Consider the following 26,283-nt stretch of genomic DNA (forward strand, 5'->3'; position numbering starts at 1 on the left):
TTGTTTCAATAATTGTCAAGGCTTAGTTGAAAACTTAAATTGATTCATTCTAATTGCTAGTTCCAGCAGGTGTTTGTATATTTTAATATTGTTTCTTATTGCAACTTTTACTTCACTATACAGTTTCTGTTGTCATTGATTCCCATTTCTTTGTGATTTATTCATGAATTCAAAAGTACTGATGCTCAATACTCAGAACATTGCAAATAATTCAATTTAAAGTTAATGCGTCTCTTGAAGCTAAAGACTAAAATGAAAATCATAAATATATGCACACACAATTGCTTAAGCTATTTGCCAAATATTGGTCTGTTTGTATGATATTGTTCTGTTCAGGTAATTAATATGCCCATTCTATTTTGGAGAACTAATTTGTCTTAACTGAATCAAATCTTAAACTTTTTTTTACCAGAACCCAAGCCTTCTTTGCTGCTTTTGATAATTAATAACATTCTATTCATGGTCTAGCTTCATAACTCCTTGCATCACAAAATGTTGCTCATGTCTGGTCGTCATGAAATGAATTTGTGCAGCTGCCAGTTAAACAATACACTGATTGTGCAGATTTAAGTGCTTCAAGGAATGTTCAGTAGGCATAAATAGGCCGAATGTAAAGAACTATCAAAAATCAAACCTACACAAAATCCTGCTTTACATCTTCCAACCTTCACATAAACTTCATACGGTATAAATTACATGAAATCAAAGAAGATTGCAGTAATGTATAAAGGACAGTCTTTAAAATATCTGTGAAAATTACACAGAACAGTTAAATTGGGAAAATATATGCATATGATATTTTGTATGTGGCTTCGTTTGGACATATCTTTCTTATCAAACGTCATTCTCCCTGGTTGAAGATTTTATTAAATTTAGTTTTGAATCAACTAAATAAGGGTTTGAAATTTCGTCCAATAGCTCATGTACATAAATGTTTCAAAATACATCCAAGCAACATGGAGGAATCGAGGATACACCAGGGACAGCAGTGACGTACAGTAAATATCCCCATGAGTGAGTGTGCCTTGTTTACTCAGTTTATAATCCTTACAGCATGGTTTTACTTAATGTTTTTAGGGTTAGTTTGATGAAGCAGAAATGGATCCTGGAGGCTCAGGTCTTGAATTTCAATGAAGCACAGTAAGCTTCTGGAAATTTCCAAAATTTGCTGTTCCTTTTCAGGTTTATGATCTTTCTGTCAGAAGTAAAATGTGGTAGCTCTTGGATATACATGTGAAAGGCATTAAAAAAATTGTGCTTTTGAAGATTTGTAAGAAACAACATTCTTATTTGCTCCATGGAAAGGCATGATGAAGGTGTAATGAAGCAGCCATTGCAATGCAGGATCCTGAGAGTATGGTGTTGCAATAGTATTGTACTAGACCAATATTCCTAGCAACACAACACCACTTAGGCAAGATATCAAATTAATTTCAATAATTCTAGTAATTTCTGGCTTCTAAGCAGGAAGGCTTTTAATTTTCCTGTAAAACTCAACTATTTAACTATGTTCTTCAGGGAAAGGAAGACTCTATCCTTCCCCAGTCTGGCTTACATGTCAGAAATAAGATTACAGCATGAAAGAGCAATTTGAGATGAAAGTAGGCAGCCATAAATATAGCTTTGGATGGGAACCACATATGTTTATAACTTATTTAGAAATGCATTATGCCAGACTGTGCCAACTACTTTGGAAATGTGAAAATTTATGACAGATTAATCATCAAAATTGTTAAGATCAGAGTTTCAAAGATATTCAACAGAAACAGCAAGATGATCAATAAAGAACAATAGGAATCAAAGGAGCTTAAGATGGAATTTAAAAAATGAATTAAGTGAATTAATAAAAGAAACCAAGGAGGAAACTAAAATGAAAATATCAAACTATATATAAAGAAGTTGTTCAGTATTTTAAAGGTACTCGAGTAACAAAAGATATATGAAGATAAGGAGAAACATAATAGATGACAAAATCAACTCACTGGAGCTGATAAATAGTTATTGTGGTTTGGCCACCAACACCCATTCTCTGACCCCTATGAACGCTAACTTACCTCTAAATCCGACTGCCAACCTTTGACTCCCGCAACTTGACTTTCACCCAGCAAAACTCCTATCACTCCAACTCCCATATGCCCAATGCCTCTCTGACCCAACTTAACTTCTCCGACTCTTACCTCCCATACACAATGATTCGCTTCTGATTGATTCTCTACAGCCACTGCTCTTCTAGCCCACTTCCCCTGCCCCAATACCCAGCCCTTGAATTCCGTTGCATCGTTTCTCCATTCCCATGACCTCAAAATACTCAATCCCCAACCCCTGACCCTTCACACCACTGCACTGACCTTCCCACCATACTGACATGTTCTTCCAGACTCCAAACTGTCTGAATCCCAGCTCCCATCCAGACTTACTCCTTTCCTAATCTGAATCCCACTCACTGAGTTGTATCCCTCATACCTATCCCTGAATCCCAACTCCCACCTATGACTCCCAGTTCACAATTCCCCAACCACAGAGTCCTATACCCTTTATCTGTCCCTAATCCTAAACACCCCACCTTTCACCACCCTGACTCTCCCATACACTGACTTCCTCTCAAAACCTGGCTCCCAAATCCCGACTACCTGACTCCAACCCCTCTATCTCCCAACCCCCAGCCCACCCGATCCAAATCGTATGCCCGACTCCCTACTCCCAGAATCCCACTCCGCAACTCTATCTCCTAATCACAACTCATAACTCCTCAACTACAAACTCCTCAACTGCTAATTCTCCACCTTCTCTCACTTACTGACTCTCACACTTGATTCTTATCCCTGATGACTACCCCAAACTCCGAATCCTCCTTACTCCCATTCACACTTACCTCCCCCAAACCTGACTCCCAACTCCTGACTCCCCCACCTGACCTGACTCTTATATTCTTGACTGAAACCTCTCTGACTCCTGTTCTTGACTCCATTCACAATTCCCATCCCCCGATTCAGCCACTGAAACCCTAACTGCTCCCCAAACCCATGACTCTCAATCCCCAATTCTCATATGCAGCTTTCGATTCCTACCCCCGACTCCTGACCACTGACCGCCCAGCACTGTGACTCCACAACATCCCTGTCTCCATCCACACTCCCCCCGACTAAACCTGATCCAACTCTTTCCCCCGATGTGCATGACCCTCACACCTCACTAGATGTGTTTAGTAACACCCAATGACCTTGCCCACAACAAAGTGATCCCTTCCTGACCGACCCTAAGTTTTCACCTACCTACCTGACATCAGTACCCTCACCCACCTAGCAACCTATCCTCTCACCCATTCATTATCCCACCATCTCAACTAGTTTACCCACTTATCTTCTCTTAATGTCTGTCAATATTTGTGTTAGCCCCTTTAAAACCACCGAATTTGAGACCTATCATTGCAAAAGATGCATGTTTTCAGTGTTGATCCTCACTGTTGCTACCTGAGTGGATTCCTGGGTTGACTGTATTGCTTCAGCTAGAAAGGTTTCTAGCTTTGAAATTCTTCAGAAATTTCTCAAGGCAAGTAAGGAACTTTTATTCTGGTCCAGTCTGGAAACAGGGATTCCAACCAAGATCAGACGATTTAGGCTAACAACACTAAATTGATACTATAAGGGTTGAATTCAAAAAGCTCCAAAGATTCTGCTGGGATCCTATGAACTTGAGTGACTGTACATTTTGACAAGGGTCCCAGATTTTTGAGTGCTGGCATCAGTTAAAGTTGGGTTGCATTACCTGAATCTCACCTGCAACTCTCAAAGGGGAAAAGTATTGTGCCTGAAGCAAGAGCAGACGTGAAACAGACACAACAATGGCACAACATGGGAAAGTGTAGGCTCCAACATTTTCTGCATTTGAGATCTTGGTTGAGAAGGCCAGCAGAGGAGGTGAGATATGCTGTTTCCTCAGGGATCAGGATATTCTCTTTATAAATTGTCAGAAGTTAGTGGAACAGATAGTGTTGGAGATCAATGCCAGGAAATCAAGCCCCAAGAACTGGGATTCAAGTGGCACAAGAAGTTCAATGGCCCTATTTGATTGGTCAAGGTCGGTGAATTGATCTTCAAAAACCATACTTGAAATTTCACCCCCAACCTCAAACACAACTCACACTTTTTCTGTCAATCACTGACCAACAATCTAAATCAATTATAACTCACAACATACATATATAATTATGACTCACCCTCACATGTCTCTGCAGGCATGCCATAATCTCCTTGCCATCACAATAACTGATGGGTTACCTGTTTTGTCATTCTACAGGGGCATGGCACATAAGCCAAACAGACTTGGAATCATGACGAGCTCGGTGGCTTTTTCAGGGTCAAAATAGACATTTGAGCAATTTGCTCTTCAAACCTTAATTTGTATAATTATGTTCACTTCCGCTTTGTCATCTCTTTTGTCAGATTGTGTAAAGTGGCAATTAATTTAACAAGGTCAGGAATAAGGCAACTGCAGTATACCATGAGCCTTCACTTCTGCAGACTTTCTGTATAGTTGTAGAGCCTGAAGTGTTAGCAATCCCTTCAACATTCCATGGATAAAGTGACATATGAGTCCATGATCAAATTATATTATTTTGATTTTATTGTACAGGCACTTTTCTTTCTTTAAGGTGAGGTTTGCAATCTCTAAACCATTGAGGACAGACATGTAAGCATGGATCATGTTTAATTTCAGTGCAAAGTTCAATGGGAGTGTCATCACTTATGTTCAGAGTGGCTTCAAGTTCTTGCAGTTCTGACTGGATCATGGGCTGAACTATTTCACCTGCTGGTTTGACACCAAAGTGAAATGGTCTTGTATTTAAAAATCTGGTGTGTGTGGAGAATATTGTAAAACATCTCAATTCTTCTGCAAGATCAATTTGTGCAAAGATCAGCAAAGCTTTGAGGATCACGTATTTCATAATATCACTGACAGTATTAATGCGTCAGTCTCACTGTATGGCTTGGCTTGGTAAGTGTGCAGCACCACAGATTTAAATCCGTATCTTGCTTTACATCCCATTCTGGCTTGAATGGGTGAGATCCATGGGGTAGGCTAATCCTCAGAGTTTTCAACCATGTCAATTTCAAGTCAAAGTTGAAGTTCCTTTATTGTCCACTTTCTGACATGAAATTGTATTCATAATCATTGAAACAATTGGGGGCACATTTCAGCCTATATGTAGCTTGTTCATGTAACACTTCAGTTTGCTGATAACAGCACAACGGTCAGCATACAATTTGGGAAAGTTGTTGATTTATGTAGGAATATATAGCAATCATTTTCAGATTTGTTGCTATGTGGAAACTGATTGGCATATTAGATTCTCTTGATATCATGTAGACTACACCATCCATTCAGGTGTCTTTGAAAGGGCAGGTATTTCAAAGTTCTCAAGAAATTTCAGTGGTCTGTCACTGTTTTAGATTAGATTAGATTCCCTACAGTATGGAAAGATGCCATTCGGCTCAACAGGTCCACACAGATCTCCGAAGAGTAACCCACCCAGACCCATTCCCCGACCATGTATTTATCCCTGACTAATGCACCGAACACTATGGGCAATTTAGCATGGCCAATTCACCTAACCTGCACATCTTCGGATTGTGGCAGGAAACTGGAGCACCCACGCAGGCACGGGGAGAAAATGCAAACTCCACACAGACAGTTACCTGAGGCAAGAATTGAACTTGGGTCCCTGGTGCTGTGAGGCAGCAGTGCTAATCACTGAGCCACCATGCCACCCTAAGTTAGGGGAAAAGATTCCCTGGTTTGCAAAGAACTTTTGGTGGTTGTTGAATGGTTTGTCTCCCATGACATTGACATATGTTCTTGTATCTATGAGAGCATATAGCTATGTCCAAGCAGTCAACAGTCAGTGTCACACACGGCTGGTTGCTGTGCCCAAGACAGAGCACAAAAGTATATTCACAGTCTTTTCATTGGCTGCATTCTGTCACCTTGTTGTTTAATGGGTGGGATGGGATCTTTCTAGTGATATTAGTCTTAGTAGTTGATTTTGCAGATGAGTGACAAATGCTAGCAATGTGGTTGACTTTCTACTGCAGCTTTAGACATTTTGCCAGTTGCAGCACCTTCTGTTCGGTTTGGAGAAACACAGCCCTAATTCTTTGGAACAGTTGCAACTCTGTGAAACTGCTGCTGATATTATGTAAGTAGTTTCTTGGTAGATCTGTGATGAGGACAGTTCACTGTGGTTGAACTTGGAGTAAGAGAGTTAATATTGACAGCGTCAGCTCAAGTCTGGGCTCTGAAAGAGATAGTGATCTCCAGCAGCTATGACAGCTCACTGTCTTTCTTGAGGCCATGATAGTTTAGTTGACAAGACACCCAATCATCATTATTTATGCTTTGATTACTCGCAGGATATAGCATTATTGCACTGATATTTAGCTGTTTTAAAAAATTTATTCCTGGAATATGGGTATCACAGGCTGGCCAAAGATTCCCCCACCCTAGCAGATTTTAATGAATCAGATGGGTTTTACTGTGAATCAACAGTGATTGCTATTAGATTGCTAGCTCTCTATTCCAGATTTCTTTTTTATTGAACCCAAAAAGGAGAAAATGCTGGAAAACCTCAGCAAGTCTTGCAGCATCTGTAAGGAGAGAAAAGAGCTGATGTTTCGAGTCTAACACACCCTTTGTCAGAGCTTTGACAAAGGGTCAGTTAGACTCGAAACATCAGCTCTTTTCTCTCCTTACAGATGCTGCCAGACTTGCTGAGATTTTCCAGCATTTTCTCTTTTTTGGTTTCAGATTCCAGCATCTGCAGTAATTTGCTTTTATTCTTTTTTATTGAACTCAGATATCACTACCTACCTCAATGGGTGAACTTGAGGGTGAATCCTGAGGTTCTCGATTGTTAGTCCAATGATATGCCAGTAAACCACCACCTAAATTGCAATCAATATTGGGAGAAAGTGAGGAAAACACAGCATATCAGGCAACATCCGAGGAGCAGGCACATCGGCATTTTGGGCATAAGCCCTTCATCAGGAATGTGTAGAGGGGATGCCTAAAGGGCTGAAAGATAAATGGGGCGGGGGGGGGGGGGGGCTGCGGGGAGTGGAGCTGGGGGAAGGTAGATGGGATTGCAATAGGTGGATGAAGGTGGGGGGTGATGGTGATAGGTCGGGGTGGAGGGTGAAGCAGATAGATAGAAAGGAAGGAAGATGAACAGATAGGACAGTTCAAGAGGGCAGTGTTGAGTTGGAGGTTTGGATCTGGGATAAGGTGGTGGGAGGGAAGATGAGGAAACTAGTGATATTGACATTGATCCTGTGTGGCTGGAGGATCAATAGTGGCCTAATGTCTCAAATACTTCTTGTTTAGTGCATTAGAAGTTAATTGATTTATTTATTGCATTTTTCTAGTGCATGATATGGGTTTTTATTCAATCATTATTATTTAGCTCCAGTGTAAATGTCTCAAAAACAACTTGAATTTTTTATCTCCAGAGTGGAGAAAACAGGACTTTTTCCTTTTTACCTTCTGGGACTGCAAAACCTGCCATCATGCCTTTGAAACTTTGCAGCCACTTTTGCCAATGTGATAATAGGGGTGCACATCAACGTGTAGACTGAACATCAACAATGAGACCTTGATTAGCAATACAGTGAGATTTATGATCAGGGATCTAGGATCATGTTCCTTTCAGAGAAAAATTGCTCTGTGGTGATCTGACATTATTATTTCATTTGAATGGTTATTTATTTGCAAGATCAGTGAATACTTACACCATGTAGGCCTCTCTATTATTCACAAACTGGAGTGACTCATGCATGAGTCTAACACAACAAAATGTGCTCCATAAATCTCCAATTTAAGATGTGGCATTGTCTGTGAAAATAACTTTAAAAAGGTTAGTACCTGAAAGCAATGTTTCATAGATCTGACCAGCTTTGTCACTGATAATAAGTTCTTGAGAAGAAACAGTAGGGTGCATTCAGAATCATAACTTCACAAATCTGTTTACACATGGATTCCTTTATTCTCTTTCTAGACTCCCTCTAATGGTATATGCATATGTTAGCCTTAAGTGACTCAAATATATGAAGCAATTTTCGATACACTGCAGAGAAGAATTCAGCACATGGTATATTTCAGGCACCAGTTTAGCTGGAATATTGTGTCCAACTTTGGATACCATGCGCTTTTAGAAAATTTGAAGGCTTCGAAGAAATACAAAGAAGTCTATTAGAATAATTTCAGAGATGAGAAAGTACAACATTTAGAAGCAAATGGAGAATATGATGTCTTTCTCCTTTGAGCAAAAGAGGTGTGGAATATGCTGCCATTTGTATCTTCCAAGTGTATGGGCTTGATAAGGGCTTACATGGCCTAGTGTCTGTAAGGATAATTACCTTATTGAGAAGAATCCTGTATAGCACATAAGATGTAGTTTTTTGTACCTTTGCAACCATTCACTTGTTATAAGAATAAGCTGTATATTACCTCAAATTCTAGGGAAGACCTAGACTCAGGTATGTTCCCATGAGATCCTACTTTTCACTCAGGTATCAGGTCCTTCAGATATCATCACATTGAGTGATGCTTATTTGATCCAATTAAGTATTCATCTTTTCAGATACACACACACACATATACCACACATATAACATATTCCCCAGACTTTTGGAATACATAGGGTAGTAAATATTTTAATGACTCTGCTCAGCTTTGTTATGACACAGGTCTGGAGTAGGTGATAAGTGAATCCTGGCCTTCTGGTTCAAAAGGTAGGAGGGCCACTGTACTACATGAGCCCTACATGTGTTCATAAAATTACATTTACTATTACTGAATCTCCCCTGAATCTTTTACTACAAATTCAAGCATTCTGGAGGTTTTACTATCCTTGTTGAATGTTCTCTCTTTGGATTTTAATGAATGGTGATTATTGGGTAAAGAGAAGCTATCTTTGATTGTCTCCTGATGGTCTGAGGTTTGCAGTTATCAGGTTATCCATTGTAGTTATCCATTGTCAGGTTTGACATTTATTTCATCCCAATCAATAATCTGAAGGCAGTTCAATCCTCATGGGATTAGGTGCCAACCCCTTTAGCAGTACGAATTATGTATGACCTCCAATGATTTGCATATCCATAGATTTTCTGTTAAAATCCCTGTCCTACACAGGTTGCCCTCTTCCGAGCTTTGGCAAACTTCTCACATGGTAACATTGATTTTAATGTGTGTCCTGCTGCACATAATAGGTTTATTCTTTCAAGAAGGAGTTAGATATAGTTTTCAAGAAGGAGTTAGATATAGTTTTTAGGGTTAAAAGGATCAAAGAGCATGGGAAGAAAGCAGGAACAGAGTACTGAGTGGGATGATCCGCCATTTTGAATGGCAGAGCTGGCTCAAAGTGCCAGATGGCCTACTCCTGCTCTTATTTTTTGTTTTTCTATAATGTTTGCCAATAATTAGATCACCAGAATGAAGCCAGTTTCTTAAGCAAGATAATAAATGGAGTCTTCAACTTTCTGTGCGTCAATAAGTCATATGGTGCTGGATCAATAATTTAATAGTGCTGTGTAGGAATCAAAATTCTTCTTCAAGATTTAATAATCCATTCTGATTCCATATTTGACTTCTCTGTTAGGTTATGGCTACCAGTGTGAGTTTGTGTCTTTGCTCCACAGTGTTGTCAAGACCTGTTGGCACCTGCTGTCTGTCCTAATGGTTGCATTGGTTTATCTTGTATGTATTTTATAATTCTGTACCTTACAAACTAAATGGATTCTAAAAAGCTCCTATACCAAGTTTGATCTTCTCTCTTTAGGATTGATCTATGTTGGTTCTGATAACTAATTCAGTTATCATCTGAACAGACTCCTCTAGAGTTAGATTTTCTGTGACTATAAATAACTTAACAATAATCTGACAAAGATGCATCAGAGTACATCAACTTAATCTCACAGGAATTATGACTTTAAATTGCAGTAGTTGTGTGTCTTCACTCGTCTGTAACAATCACCAATGGTATTATCCTTTGATTCCCCTGGATACTGTGCTTTTTAGTTAAATCTTGCCTTTTCCAGCCTTTTATTAGTTCTGGCACTGAAATAATTGTAGTAATTATAATTGTAATAATTTCAGTACCTCTTTGAGTCTTTGTTGCTAGTTTTACCCTATGACAAATAATAACATCATCTTCCATGCTCCCAACCATGCACAGAAATGTATTCACTTGTTCAACTTCTGACTTAGTATCACTTTAAACATTATTCTACCCTCTCAAGAATTGTTTTCTCTGGGATATGAAATTTTGTATTCTACTTGGCCTATCTCTGAAATGAAATCTTCCTGACAATATTATTTCTAATGTCATGGTTTCCTAATGTAGTTCAGCATTTTATCTTATTTTCAGGGTTTTTTTCCAGCAATGGCAGTTTTCCCACATTTTGCTAATTTCTGGAGTGTATCCTGCCCTTTCCAGCTTTAAAGGAGGATTCGTGCCTTTTGTGGTTATAACAGAGGTCTTCATGTCTTGTGCGACTTTAAAGAGAATTTCCCAAAACATTTCCTATGTTAGATAAGAATTGCTCACTCCTTTATGTTTCAATACATTTAGCTGCTTTAAGTGGCTGAGTTCAAAATATCATCATCTTCTTGCTCACAGATTGTATAGATTTCAGTCTTGACTCTGTGAGTTCAGTTTGTTTTCTTGTTCTGCCTTGTGGCACTATGGTGGTGACAACAAATCTGAGTTGCAAATTAAAAAGAAAATTCTTGTCACTCCAGCCTGAATTCCTATGCCATTTGTTTCCTCTTTGTAACAGGGTTTTTAGTTTGACACATATATTCTCCAACATTTTTTCACTCACTGGCTGAATTTAGACTCAGGACCACCCACTTAAAGCACCTCCTTGTCATGCAGCCTGCACTAACCGGACCGTTGAGTGTTTCCATTAAGTATTTCAGGTCCACTGCTCTTAACAATCAGGAGTAACTGGTTTCCTTGAAGTTTCTTGGGTTCATTGGAGCTGGCACTTCATCAGATCCCATGCTGGTCGCCATGTTGTGTTTGTTGCCATCCATATCCTCTATGCGGATGGATATTTCTAGGGCTTATGTTGTCTTGTGTCTGTGAGAGCAGTAACCTCCCAGTTTCATGAGAAAAATCTTGCAGAATGATTAACATGTATATTGTAGCCTCTCTGAAACTATTTACAGGTTATAAGGATCAGCTTTGAGTTATTACAAAGACTGATAAGAGGACTTAGCCTCAGGTCTACATTTTTCCCCCAGCAGAACCTCAAGATATCATCACAGTGAATGGTACTTATTGTACTTGTCGAATCATAGAGATGTACAGTATAGAAACAGACCCTTCGGTCTAACTTGTTCATGCCAATCAGATATCCTAAATTAATCGAGGCCCATTTGCCAGCATTTGGCCCATATCCCTTGAAACCTTCCTATTAATATACCCAAATGTTGTAATTGTATCAACCTTCACCACTTCCTCTGGCAATTCATTTTATACATGCGCCAACCTCTGCGTGAAAACGTTGCTCCATAGGTCCCTCTCAAGTCTTTCTCGCCTCATCCGAAACCAATGTCCCTTAGTTCTGGACGCCCCCCACTGACCAAGTGTTAATCTTTTGAGACCCTTCTACATGAGGAGGCTGAATGGAGATTCAGTAGTAGAATTTTAAATTTAAATGTTTAGTAATGAAAAAAAAGTAACTGTTTCCAGTGGATGAAAAGTTGATAACCAAAGAATGTACTCTAGGTTTGTGAAGGTTTGCAGCTCAGGTTGAGGTTTAGGATGTAGGTTTGCTCGCTGAGCTGTAGGTTTGATATCCAGATGTTTCATTACCTGGCGAGGTAACATCATCAGTGGCGACCTCCAAGTGAAGCGAAGCTGTTGTCTCCTGCTTTCTATTTATATCTTTCTCCTGGATGGGGTTCCTGAGGTTTGTGGTGATGTCATTTCCTGTTTGTTTTCTGAGGGATTGATAGATGGCATCTAGATCTATGTGCTTATTTATGGCGTTGTGGTTGGAGTGCCAGGCCTCTAGGAATTCTCTGACATGTCTTTGCTTAGCCTGTCCCAGGATAGATGTGTTGTCCCAGTCGTTGTGGCACTCCAACCACAACGCCATAAACAAGCACATAGATCTAGATGCCATCTATCAATCCCTCAGAAAACGAACAGGAAATGACATCACCACAAACCCCAGGAACCCCATCCAGGAGAAAGATATAAATAGAAAGCAGGAGACAACAGCTTCGCTTCACATGGAGGTCACCACTGATAATGTTACCTAGCCAGGTAATGAAACATCTGGATATCAAACCTACAGCTCAGCGAGCAAACCTACACCCTAAAGAATGTACATTTGAGACTGATGAAAGGATTGGAGGCAACATGCGGAAAATATTTTACAATAATCAAGGTCTAGAGTTTGGAATGCACTATATGATAGGGTGGTATATTTCAATAGTATCCTTCGGAGCGTAATTGGACAAATATTTGATGGAGAAAAAATTACAGGGGTGTGGGAAAATTGGTACTTAAATGTTCTTACTGCCAGGCAATACTTCCTCATTGTATTATGCTCAACACAATGCACACTGGTAGACATACGTAAACCCTTTACAGTCCCTTCATGTCAGGAGGATCTATTCCAATATGGAAGTAATTCCCAAAAGATGCATTTTTGTGACTTTGTCATGGCAGCACACTCTTATCCTGACACTGTCTTGCCCTGTAAAATTACTAACTCTTAAATTACAAACCTGTGTGACATAATACGATCAGTTCCTCATCTCTTGTTTTGCACTATATTTAATTCCTCACTACTTGGCATGTTTGACTCTTGTCTTATAATAATCTCTTTACGAAACACCTGATAACATACTATTCTCTGTAAATCAGTCTCACCTTGTTTGACAGTGTAGGTGAGAGTTTCCAAATTTGTCAGAAGAACATATTCAAAATTAGAATGCAGAGGGTTAGCAGGCGCAACATGGTTTTCCAGCCGATACTTTCTCATGGGTTGTAAACCCTATGGGGCTCACTAACCTTTGTGCCTGAATTCCCGAAATGAATGCTTGGTGCATGGAGTTCTGTAACATGTTTGCAAATTTGTAAAATCTATTCTTAGAAATCAGCAATATGGGGCAATTTTCAAGCATCTTTTCTGTCTTTCTGTCATTCAGTGACTGCTTTCACTTGCTTGACCTTTCACTCTCTGCCAATTAAATAACTGACACTATTCTACATGGCATAAAATGTTTCATATTTCATATCCCATATATTCTACTACATCTGCATTCCATTATGCTTGTCATTGTGCTGCCTCTTATAAAAATTCTGATTTTGTTCTTTGCATCTTGATCATAAGAAAGCATCCCTCACCAGCTTCATCTCTCCTTATAACTGCTATTAGAATGATTAAATACAATCTTAATGATAAAGATTGACTGTTCTCTTTCTACCCAGACATCTATTCTAATTGATTATCTAGACTGTTTCATAGGACTTAGGTGCACTTTTCCTTCTGGCTCTCTTCCTGTTGTTACATCTTCTAAAGAAAGAAAATATTATTTTGTAGAGGGAGAGTGTCATTAAGAGTCAACATTAGATTTTCCTCAATGTTAGACTATTAGACCAACTGTGTACCTCCAACCAGGAAAATTATATTGTGAGGAGAATATGCTCCCAACAATTCCCATTCCAGTTTTCTCAGGAAGTGGGAAATATTTGCAGCAGCAACCCATACAGCTCCTCGAGCCTGCTCTACAATTTAACATTATTATGGGTCCTCTTCTGCCCCAACTCCATATTCCTGCCTCATCCCTATTTCACTGACAGATCAAAAATTGGTCTATCTCTGTCTTAAATATACTCAACAGTGGAACATCTATGATTCACTGGGATGGACAATTCCAAAGATTAACATCCATCTCAGTGAAAAAAAAATTCTCCTCACCTTAGTTCTCAATGATCAACATTATCCTGAGGCTTTAACCCTTGTCCTATATTTTCCAGCGAGGGTAAGTAACTAACCAATGCCTACACAGTCAAGCCCTTTCAGAATCTTGTATTTCAATATGAACATTATTCATCTTTTGAATTTGTTAAATCATGGACTCAGTTAACTCAGCCTCCTTTCAGATAGCAATCCTTTCAACCCAATCTACCCAACATCTTCTCATAAGACAGTCCTCCATGCCTGGTATCAGCCCAGGGAACCTTCTCTAGATTGCTTCCAATGCTAATATATCTTTTATTTGAGAAGGGACCCAAAAAGGTTCTTAGTATTCACGCTGTTGTTTGACTAGTGCCTTGCACAGTTTTAGCAAAACCTCTCTCCTTCTATACTCTATTCCCTTTGAAATAAAAGCCAAAATTCCATTTGCTTTCTGGGAGTCATAGATGAAGACTCACAAATCTTCTGTTCTGCAGCTTTCTGTAGTCTTTCTCCATTTAAATAATATTTACGTCCTCTACTCTTCCTGCCAAAGCACATAACTTCAAATTTTCCCACACAATATCCTAACTGCTGAAATTTTACATAAGCTGTCTATATCCCTTTATCCTTTCAAATGCTTTGTGTAATCCTCACCACTTGCCTTCTCACCTGTTTTTGTGTCACCGTGCCATTTTGTGGCAAATTTGGCAATAATACATTTACTTTCCTCATCTATATCATTAGTATGTGTTGTTAATAATTGTGGCTGAAGCACTGATCCCTGTGGTACACTACTACTAGTTACGGGTTTCCATCCTGAAAATATTCCAACTCCCTGACTTTCTATTAATCTTCTATCCATGCCATTACATTAACTCCAACACTACGGACCTATTACGTATTACTATCTTATTAAGCATTAGTTTGCCTAGCCTAGTGGGCGGCACGGTGGCACAGTGGTTAGCACTGCTGCCTCACAGCGCCTGAGACCCGGGTTCAATTCCCGCCTCAGGCGACTCTCTGTGTGGAGTTTGCACATTCTCCCTGTGTCTGCGTGGGTTTCCTTCGGGTGCTCCGGTTTCCTCCCACAGATGTGCAGGTTAGGTGAATTGGCCATGCTAAATTGCCCGTAGTGTTAGGTAAGGGGTAGATGTAGGGGTATGGGTGGGTTGCGCTTCAGCGGGGTAGTGTGGACTTGTTGGGCCGAAGGGCCTGTTTCCACACTGTAAGTAATCTAATCAATCTTTCTCTAGCGATAGTTACTGTATTTATTTTCTTTCCTCCCTTTGCCCCTTGAATGTTTTAGTAATTTTAGAACGCTATTAGAGCCTTCTAAAGTGAAGAATAAAGGAAAAGATTTATTCAATTCCCCTGCAATTTCCCCATTATGATTTTCCCAGCTTTATTCTCGAAGGGGCCTTTGCTCACTTTGACTACTCTCTTCCTTTTGATTTATCTAAAGAAATACTTACTGTCAGTCTATGTGTGGTAGAGAATCTTGGTCAACATCAAAACAGTGAAGTATCTACAGCTTGCCCACATTACAATAATCTGTTCATTGTTTCTTGCCACAAACTGTACTCCATAGTAAGCCTCAACCATACTTAAATGGAATACCTGAGGAAGAGAGTTAAATGACAGACAAGGCAGAGAGATTGCAAATAAGCTACAGTGAATGCATGTGTATCATTCATAACAGACAAGTATGACATAGCATGACAACAGGAACAGAAGCAACAATAGACTGGGATTCCATTTTGTCTTTGCTATGAGGTGCTTGGCTTTCAAAGGGCTTCAGATGCCCACTGAGTGCATGATTGCAGGGGTTAAGCCATTCAAATGAAATACAAAAACTTTGTGGGATTTTTTTATTGTAATGATTAGCAACTTCTTTTTGAGTTCATTAAAATTGGGATGTTTGGTCAGTGCGGATGAGTTGGGTCGTTAGCTCTGTTTCTGTGCTGTATGACTCAATGACTCTATAAGATTTCGATGAAAGATAGTGAAGCCAGATATTTTCCATTCATAGGAAGAAATAGAAAGCAATCATTATGTGAGAATACTGATTATGTTATAGTTTAATGCAAGGAGATAAGTTCAGTAACAGATACAGAAATGTATGTTGCATTCACGTTATTGTTAACTAAATTGGTTTACCAATTAAATCCTGAGTCAAAGTTGAGATTAGTGTTGTTCTGCTGTTTTAATAAGATGACTCCATGAGGTAAATTGCATTGTTTCATAGACAGGGCCCTGTTCTTCATTGACAAAAAGAGTATGTTCAAACACTACACTTGTTTCATGGGGAAAAGAACTTGGGGACGATGAATTCCTGATGCATCGCAATAGCAATGTCCTGACCAATTGACTGGCATGGTTTGAATTTAACCAGTTAACTAAGGCAGTGAACAGATCCTGCAACAAATCCTTATCAAACATAGCCCAACCAATCAGCACTCTCGTCTCATTTTATACAAATTGTTTTCTCTTTTTTATTTTGTTTTTGCATTTTAGTCTTGCAGAATGCTAGATGTAATGTTTTGAATTTTTTTCATTTTAGCTATTTTCTAATTGTTGGAGTATCCCCATTGTCTGTTCCTGGTGTTGTCATCTCTTCAGTAATGGCTATAGTAAGATAGGAGGCATAAGGTACACAACACCAAAGTACACAGCCTGTTTTCTCGGCATTCTGAGTAACCTTAAAGGTCCAAAACATTATCTGTGGCATATGCACACACACAGAGTCGTAGAGTCATAGAGGTATAGCATGGAAACAGACCTTCGGTCCAAACCGTCCATGCCGACCAGATATCTCAACCCAATCTAGTCCCACCTGCCAGCACCCGGCCCATATCCCTCCAAACCCTTCCTATTCATATACCCATCCAAATGCCTTTTAAATGTTGTAATTGTACCTGCCTCCACCACTTCCTCTAGCAGCTCATTCCATACACGTACCAACCACTGTGTGAAAAATTTGCCCCTTAGGTCTCTTTTATATCTTTCCCCTCTCACCCTAAACCTATGCCCTCTAGTTCTGGACTCCCTGACCGCAGGGAAAAGACTTTGTCTATTTATCCTATCCATGCTCCTCATAATTTTGTAAAACTCTATAAAGTCACCCCTCAGCCTCCGATGCTCCAGGGAAAACAGGCCCAGCCTGTTCAGCCTCTCCCTGTAGCTCAAATCCTCCAACCCTGGCAACATCCTTGTAAATCTTTTCTGAACCCTTTCAAGTTTCACAACATCTTTCCGATAAGAAGGAGACCAAAATTGCAAGCAATATTCCAACAGTGGCCTAACCAATGTCCTGTACAGCTGCAACATGACCCCCCCCCCCCCATCTCCTGTACTCAGTACTCTGATCAATAAAAGAAAGCATACCAAACACCTTCTTCATTATCCTATCTACCCGCAACTCCGCTTTCAAGGAGCTATGAACCTGCACTCCAAAGTCTCATGGTTCAACAGCACTCCCTCAGACCTTACCAACAAGTGTATAAGTCCTGCTAAGATTTGCTTTCCCAAAATGCAGCACCTCGCATTTATCTGAATTAAACTCCATCTGTCACTTCTCAGCCCATTGGCCCATCTGGTCAAGATCCTGTTATAATCTGAGGTAACCCTCTTCGCTGTCCACTACACCTCCAATTCTGGTGTCATCTGCAAACTTACTAAGTATACCTCTTATGCTCGCATCCAAATCATTCATGTAAATGACAAAAAGTAGAGGATCAAGCACCAATCCTTGTGGCACTCCACTGGTCACAGGTTTCCAGTCTGAAAAATACCCTCCACTACCATCCTCTTGTCTTCTACCTTTGAGCCAGTTCTGTATCCAAATGGCTGGTTCTCCCTGTATTCCATGAGATCTAACCTTGCTAATCAGTCTCCCATGGGGAACTTTGTCGAACGCTTTACTGAAGTCCATATAGATCACATCTACCGCTCTGCCCTCATTTGTCCTCTTTGTTACTTCCTCAAAAAACTCAATCTTGCTGACCTCTCTAATGAACCTTGCAAAGGATGAAGCTATAGAGCAGGACATAATCAAAAAGGACCAGTTACATGCTACCTTCTACTATCCAACTTACAGAGACCCATCACCACCCCCTCTCAGATGCATTGACAGTGTGTTCTGCAAGTATAGCCTTGTCAAGCAGTACACACCAGCAATCAGCAGTGTCGGACTGCAATGGGCATAGTTAGATCAGAGGGAAGAACCCCCGTCTACTGCACAAGGAGTTGTGACCTCATGCTCCAGGATCGAGGGAGTGGAATTTATTGTGAGTTTGTTTGACAAAGGGGCCAGTCTGGGAATGGTTTTGAGGTGATAGGTCTGTGTTTGGAGAGATGTGTGGTCACTAATCAGGGTCTGAGCAGGAATGGTTTAGCACAGCATGTCATATTGCTCAAGGAGGTGGGCCCCAGTAAACACTTGGCCTCCTTTCACAAAAAAGCAAGGAACAAGGGGACACTGTGGGTGTAGATGGAGTTCAGGTAGCAAGGCACAGATGCATGTACACAATTTGAGTGATGACCTGAGGAAATGTGAAGCCTGTGGGAAGTGTTATGGACCAAGCCAGACCCCCTCAAAACCTTTCAAGAAGGTAGGCCAAACCCCAACTTTTTTAGTTGGTTTAAGCAGGTGTAAGGGGGAATATTCCAGGAGCGATGCAGTTGGCTCAACCACTCATTTTTAAATAAAGCACAATTTATTTACAGACTACTAAAATAAACGCAAGCAAAGGAAAACAGAACATAGAGTTAACATAACTTATCTGAAAACCAACCAACACAATACCCCCCGCAACTTAACAAAGAGCTGTTCTGATTTCCTGCAACATCCCATAAACACACCTCTTGGCAAAAAAGGTAAAATTAAACAAAATTTCTTACAGCAGAAATGTCAGAAAGAGAGAGAGAAAAAGAGAGGACCTTTCTTTTACTCCAGCAGCTTCTCTGGGTTCCCAGCTAAAACTAAAACCCAACTAGAAGCAGCCCTGAACTGGAGGAACTGGCCACTGCCCTTTCATTGCGCACAAGTTTTAAAAAAAGATAAAAGGCCTCCTCTGATTGTTGACTTAGGCAGTATATGTTAGCCATTATTAAGGAGCCTGTTCAGATATATCGGCACCTTTGCCTTTCCAACCTCTCTTGTAAACAATCAAAGGCAAAATAACCTTGTTAAAGGGGTCGCATCATCATACCTTCTCCCTTAAAAAGAAATGAAACATCAATATCCATAGACGGCTTCATTTTAAAACGTTTTAGTCTTACACTGTTTGTATACCACAACACATATACATTACATTGTCTATAACCAGGAAAACATGCTCTATTCCATTCTATTACAGTCTGTTTACGCCTGGTACCAAATGCCTCCATTTCCATCCAAGTCTTGACAATGCGTCAGCAATCACATTTTCTCATCCTGCAGCATGCAAATTTTTCAAATTGGATGGTTATAATAACTAGCTCCAACTACACAGTCTGGTATTTTTGTCCTTAAATTTCTCCACAAACTTCAATGGGTTATGAATAGTGTACAGGATTCCCCTACTATCCGAAAGTAGAGCGTTCCTATCAAACCTTTCATCAGCTGAAATGGCATAAAGTGAAGAAGCAATAATTTATTTGGAAGAAATTTCAGCTTTATTTGTAAAAGCGAAAATCCTCTTCGGATTTCTTTCCATTATCGAAAACAAGTACTAATGTAAGTCTTTCGTAAAAGCAAAGTAGTGTAAAGCGAACTTGCGAAAAGCGGGGGATATCTGTATATGATTGCCTCAGATATATTACTGGTAACATAAACATTGAAATGTTGTGACACCAATACCAAGTTCAAAGTCTCCTTCTCAACTGTTGAATATTTCTGCTATTGAATATTCAATTTCCTGGAGAAATACCCGGTAGGTCTTTATATCTTCTTGTTGTTTTCCTATAAGAGTACAGCCACATCGACAACCACGTCATTCGCCTCAATAGCCACCTTGAATGGCTTCGCGTAATTGGGTGTGGCTAGCACTGGGGCTAACACGGGGCAGGGGTTAAGACACATTCAAGCTGTCAAATGCCTTTTGACAGTCTGCTGTCCCCTGAAACATCTTGTCTTTCTTCAGCAATTCAATAAATGCAACAGCCATAATGGTAAAGTTTGGTACAAATTTCCAATAAAACCCGTTCGATTCTAAGAACTGTAGAACTGCTCTTTTTGTCGAGGGTGTGAGAAACTCCCTAATAACCTTTGTTTTTGCATTCCAGGAGGCCATTTGTCCATGTCCAATAACATGGCCCAGGAAGGTGAGTTGGGCTTTGGCAAATCCATCCTTAACCAGGTTTATCACCAAAGTCTACCTCCAGAAGTCAACTGAACAAGTCTGATAAATGTTGCAAATGTTCCTTCCATGTGTGACTAAAAAAATCACCAAGTCGTCAATATAAACTACGTAATTGGGTAATCCAGAAATGACCTTAATGGGTGTCTTTGAAATGTGGCTGGCGCATTTTTCATAACAAATGGCATGACAAGGTTGTACATCCTGGAACAGCTTTTTCGTCTCCATTGTGTTTTCCATTACCACTCAACAAAATTCACTGGCTTATCATGTTTTCCTACATCTGTCTTCCCAGTGTTTTTCCTAACCTACCAACACTGTGATTTCATATGGTCTCCTTTATTGCAGTAAAAACACCGAGGCTTTTTAACTTCTTTTTCCCCTTCAAGGTTTTCCTTTTCACCCTGTGGTAAGTTATCCTAATGATCTTCACTGAGATCTACCTTTGCTTTACCATGTGAGAATTTCCCTTTTCCCCAATTTCTGTCCCTCACTCCAACTCCAGCGGATTGCCAACTCCAGCAGCTTTTTCTTGTTCACCTTTTGTAAAACTCACGAAGTCACATCTTCCATCACAGAAAACGCTTAGTCTCTGAAACAGCCATTACTAGACCAGGACTGTTTAAATCAACCAAACTCAACACCCAGAACAAAAGACACTAACACATTCCACTCGCTGCCTTTGAGTCCACAACCTTAATCCCATATTGGGACAAGAATAGATCCCGCAAAGAGCCCCCAATCCGTTATGAACCAGGCCAGACCCCCTCAAAATGTTTCAAGAAGGCAGCCCAAACCCTAATGTTTCCACTTGTTTTAAGCAAGTGTAAGGGAGATATTCCAGGAGGTATGCAGTTGGCCCAACCATTCAGTTTTAAACAAAGTAGAATTTACTTAGAGATGACTAAATGAAGCACAAGCAAAAGAAAACAGAGCATAGAATAACTGAACCTATCTGAAAACCTAACCAACATGATATGCCCCACAACTTAACAAAGAGCTGTTCTGATTTCCTGCAACATCCCATAAACACACCCTTGGCAAAAAAAAGTGTTTTAAAAAAATCTAAAAGGCCTCCTCTGTTTGTTGACTCAGGCAGTTTCTGTGAGCCATTATTAAGGAGCCAGTTCAGATATATTGGCATCTTTTCCTTTATGACCCCTCTCGAAAAAAAAACAAGGGCAAAATAACCTTGTTAAAGAGGCAGCATCATCACGGAGGGAAAGAGGTGATTTTAGTGGCTGGTTAGTACTGAGCCTGGGAGGCAGTGCGAGAGGATAGCTCACCGTTATTTCAATCATTAAGCATATGGAAAGTACACAATGTTCAGAAAAATTGCAAACACACTCATGATGGCTTGCATGTGAGGGAAGGGGCAGTGTCTGCAAGTGGTCTCTGGACATTTATTGGGAAGAAACATAGAGTCATAGAGTCAGAGAGATGTGCAACATGGAAACAGACCCTTTGATCAATTTGTCCATGCCGACCAGCTACCCTAACCTAATCTAGGCCCATTGCCAGCACTTGGCCCATATCGCTCTAAACCCTTCCTATTCATATACCCATCCAGATGCCTTTTAAATACTGTAATTGTACTAGCCTCCACCACTTCCTCTGGCAGCTCATTCCATACACATACCACCCTCTGTGTGAAAACATTGCCCCTTAGGTCCATTTTATATCTTTCCCCTCTCACCCTAAACCTATGCTCTCTAGTTCTGGACTCCCCCACCCCAGGGAAAAGATCTTGTCTGTTTATCCTATGATTGCCCCTCATGATTTTATAAACCTCTATGAGGTCACCCCTCAGTCTCCGATGCTGCAGGGAAAACATCCCCAGCTTATTCAGCCTCTCCCTGTATCTCCAATCCTCCAACCCTGGCAACATCCTTGTAAATCTTTTCTGAACCCTTTCAAGTTTCACAATATCCTTCTGATAGGAACGAGACCAGAACTGCACATAATATTCCAAAAGTGGCCTAACCAATGTCCTGTACAGCCAAACATGACTTCCTAACTCTTGTACTCAATGCCTTGACCAATAAAGGAAAGCATACCCGGCCACAAGCACATAATATATTTGCAACACAGACTTGCAGAATGCTTATTCCCTGGCCAGCCTGTAGCCCTGACCCTCCTTGTGTGCTGCACCCCTCTGGCACTGTGACTGCTGAAGAACGTACTGAGATATGCACTCTGGTGCACACTGTCAGCTGAACAGTTGACAGTGTTGAAGAGGCAGTTTAATGTCACCTGCATGTATTGCTACACTTGCTTCCAAATGATTAAATTGCTGCTCACTGTAGACCCCCAATTGTTACTTTCTCATTACTGTCCAAGGAATGATGATGCAGGGCATAATGATCATCAACCCTAACAGAGAAACCAACAACCTGCCCTGGACCTCTTACGTCGATGCAACAGTCGAGAAGGCACAACAACGCCTCTTCTTCCTCAGGTGGCTTAGGAATTCAGCATGTCCATAAGGGCCATCACCAACCTTTTCAGAAGCACCATAGAAAGCATTCCATCTGTGTGCATGATGGCCTGGTATGTCAACTGCTCTGCCCAGGACCGCAAGAAACTACAGAAAGTTGTGCGCGTACCCGAGACCATCACAGAAGCCAACGTCCCATCCATGGACTCCATCTACACTTCTCACTGCTGTGGAAAGGCTGTCAAAATCATCAAAGATCCCGCCCACCCTGGTAATATTCTATTCCAACCCCTTCCATCAGGAGAAGATACAAAAGCTTAACACACACATTAATAGGTTCAAGAAGAGATTCTTCCCTGCCGTTATCAGGTTGAATGGACCTTCCTACCTTAAAATAATGTTGATCTTGTTTTCTGCATCTCCTATGTATCTGTGACTTTGTGTGCCTCACTCTGTCTGAGCACTTATGATTTTTATGTCCTTGTTTGCTATGATCTGCCTGTACTCTTCGCAAAACAAAGCTTTTCACTGCGCTTAGTACATTTGACTACAATAAATCAAAAATGAAATCAAAAGAACAACAATATGAACAGTGCAAATCAACTGTTCATTTCCAAAATCAATTATTTTCATAACTCTGTCAGTGGCCTGGGGTGTTTCTCTCTTGTTCATCAATGCAATAGTTAGTATGATATCCTCAGCAGCCTCCACTCCCAAACTCCATGCCTCTATTAACATCAATGATATTTCAGTTCTGGACCGGGTGGGGGATTTGAGTGCAGGAACAAGAATGTCTTGCTGCAGTTGTATGGGGCCTTAGTGAGAATGTCATCACTGAAATATGCCACAATTGTAAGCTCAGAGCAGTGTAACAAAGGCCTGTGAAAATGGCTATGCCACGAAATTTTATTTGTTTGGCTCCTTCCAAACTAGTCTGACATGCTAACCTCTTCTTCTACTGTAAATAATCATACAAAAAAATTGTTCAACATATCTCATAGTTCTGTATTCCCAATGGAAATATGACAATAATCAATTTCCAAGGGCTGATTTATCCTCTTTTCCGAACATAATCTGTTCTGCACATTCTGCACACTTAAGTCACATCTGGCATTCTGTCTTTTCGCAAATGGAGCTCTTATCCCTTGGGGGTGTAAACTGGTTCAGTAACATGTTAAACTATTTTCTGAACATCTCATGCAGATCTTCTGTCTTTTTACTCATTGACAAATTTGCCCAGTTTTCAAAGTAGGATCAGCAGTAGGCCATCTGGAAGCTTCCTCCACCTTTCAATACAATCAATGATTATGGCCTTAACTCCACTTTTCTGCCTGCCTCCTATAACTGCTGTTAAAAGGAAAATACAATGTGGATCTCAAAGTTCAGAATGACTGTTCCCCCAAATAGTTTTAGTTAACTTTAAGTGGTGGGTCTGTTTCTTGGTTTTTTGTACTCATTGGAATGCATAAATTTTAGATATTCTGAAATATCCCCTTAAATCTCTGCTACTGCATCTCTTTTGAACTCTTCCTTAAAATCTATGCAGTCCTGGGTGTCTGTTAGTAACTCTTTCAGGACAGTTCATGGAGTAGCGGGCAAGGTTTTGGAGGTGATGATGGATCCTGTAGGGGCAGCATGGAGATTATTATCATAAGGGATGGGGGGGGGGTCACAGCTGAGGGTGGGAGAACAAGGAGATATAGAGGCATTTGCAGAGGGGAATGATAGCTATGGTGATGGGGGAAGCTCAAGGTGCATGGACATTATATGCAATAGCATCAACAACGAGGTTTTTATTAACAGTGATTACCACTGTGACCTCCATAGGGGATAGTATAAAGGAACAGGGCATCATCAACATCATTATTATTGTGTGATGCTGGGGTTTGGACTAGGGAGGACACCTGGAGGTGAAGTTCAATGAAGCAGGTGTCCACATGGGGGGCATGGGTGGAAATGGGCTATTGGCATCAGGGGCCATGGAGGTTCGGAGCTGGGGTGAGTGGAGTGGGGGTTAGTGGGGTGGGTGACAGGATGTGGGAGGGGAAATTACCTGTCAACCAGGCAGGGTTTAGGACTGACAGTGTCCACTGTGAACTGCATTCCCTGTCTCCACTTGATGTTCTGTAGATGTGAATTTCTCCTAGAAAATGCCTGGGGTAACATCCGAGGTAGGTGGCATAATTGTCATTTGGATTGGGAAGAGGATGGGATCTATTTTTGGTGGGTATTATAACATTATAGCAACAAATAAGTGAATCAAAGCCCAGATACATTGCATTTGAAGTCATTTCATTGCACATTTGTTAATCTTACAGAGTGAAGATGCTTAGTGGGGGTTGGTTAAAGAGAATTTGCATCATGCACTTGGTCCTTGAAAATTGAACTTGGGCATCTCAATAATGGGAAAGTTATCAGCAATGACTTTACAAAAGGCCAATAGAGGTAGTTATAGGATAGTCACTATTTGTCCTACTTCAAAGTTACTATGTGGGTCATAACATGTTCTCATTATTTATATAACTGTTAAGATGGTTTATAATGACTACAGTGAGAGATTGAGCTTGATGTGGATCTGGGGTAGCAAGGATTTCTACGCACTCTAGATATTCTCTTCTTGTTGACATTGGGTAATCACTAGCTAGTGGAGCAGCTCACCAAGTCACTGCATGTATTTGACATGGAATAAAGAAGGATGGCGGAGAAAGTCTCTTGTTATCCAGTTGCAGCATTTCACACAGTAAGGAGAAATGGACTCAGCTCTCATCTGCAGCATTTGCCATTACTGAGGCTTCTGGAATTGAAGAAAGCTTTTCACTCCTTCTGTTCCTATTTTAGGTTCATTCCACCAAGGGCTGACACTAGAGGCATGTTGGTCACTGTGGCTGCCTACCTAAGAAGGTAAAGATGGATGCCAAAAGAGCATGAATGATGGCAAGCTGAGGAGAAGCCATAGGGCACTGCTTAGGTTGAGGGGCACCCAGCTCAAGGAGCATCATAGCTGCAGAGCCACTACAAATTTGTGAGGTGTGCAAGGGAACTGAGATTTTTCTAATTCTGGCTCCATTTCCTGCATGAAATGGGTGCAGTGTCAATACAGAGTTGTATGCCCCTGGACACTGTGATGGAACTGTACCAATACTGGAGCGGAACTTGAGGGCTGCAGGAGGAACAGGCCATTCTCTCCTTGTAGCTCCACTGTTGTTTTAAACTTCTATACAACTGGCTCTTTCCAGGGTGTGATGGATGATCTGTGTGGGATCTCATACACTCACAATGCATTAGGGGAGTGACCAATGCCATCTATGAAACCAGCAACCAGCACACCAGTTCATTTGGTTTCCTAGTGATGAGGTCTGTGCTACAGCCCGGGCAGTAAAGTTTGGGAATATAACTGGCTTCCCCTAGATGCAGGACTATACATTGGCTGTACACACGTAACACTCAGAGGGCAATATCACAACATAAAGGGACTCCATTCAATCAATTTCAGATTACATGATCACTATTATCATTCCTTGGAGGTATATGC

The sequence above is a fragment of the Chiloscyllium punctatum genome, chromosome 2, assembly GCF_047496795.1.
Source record: "Chiloscyllium punctatum isolate Juve2018m chromosome 2, sChiPun1.3, whole genome shotgun sequence".
NCBI classification, from domain to species: domain Eukaryota; kingdom Metazoa; phylum Chordata; class Chondrichthyes; order Orectolobiformes; family Hemiscylliidae; genus Chiloscyllium; species Chiloscyllium punctatum.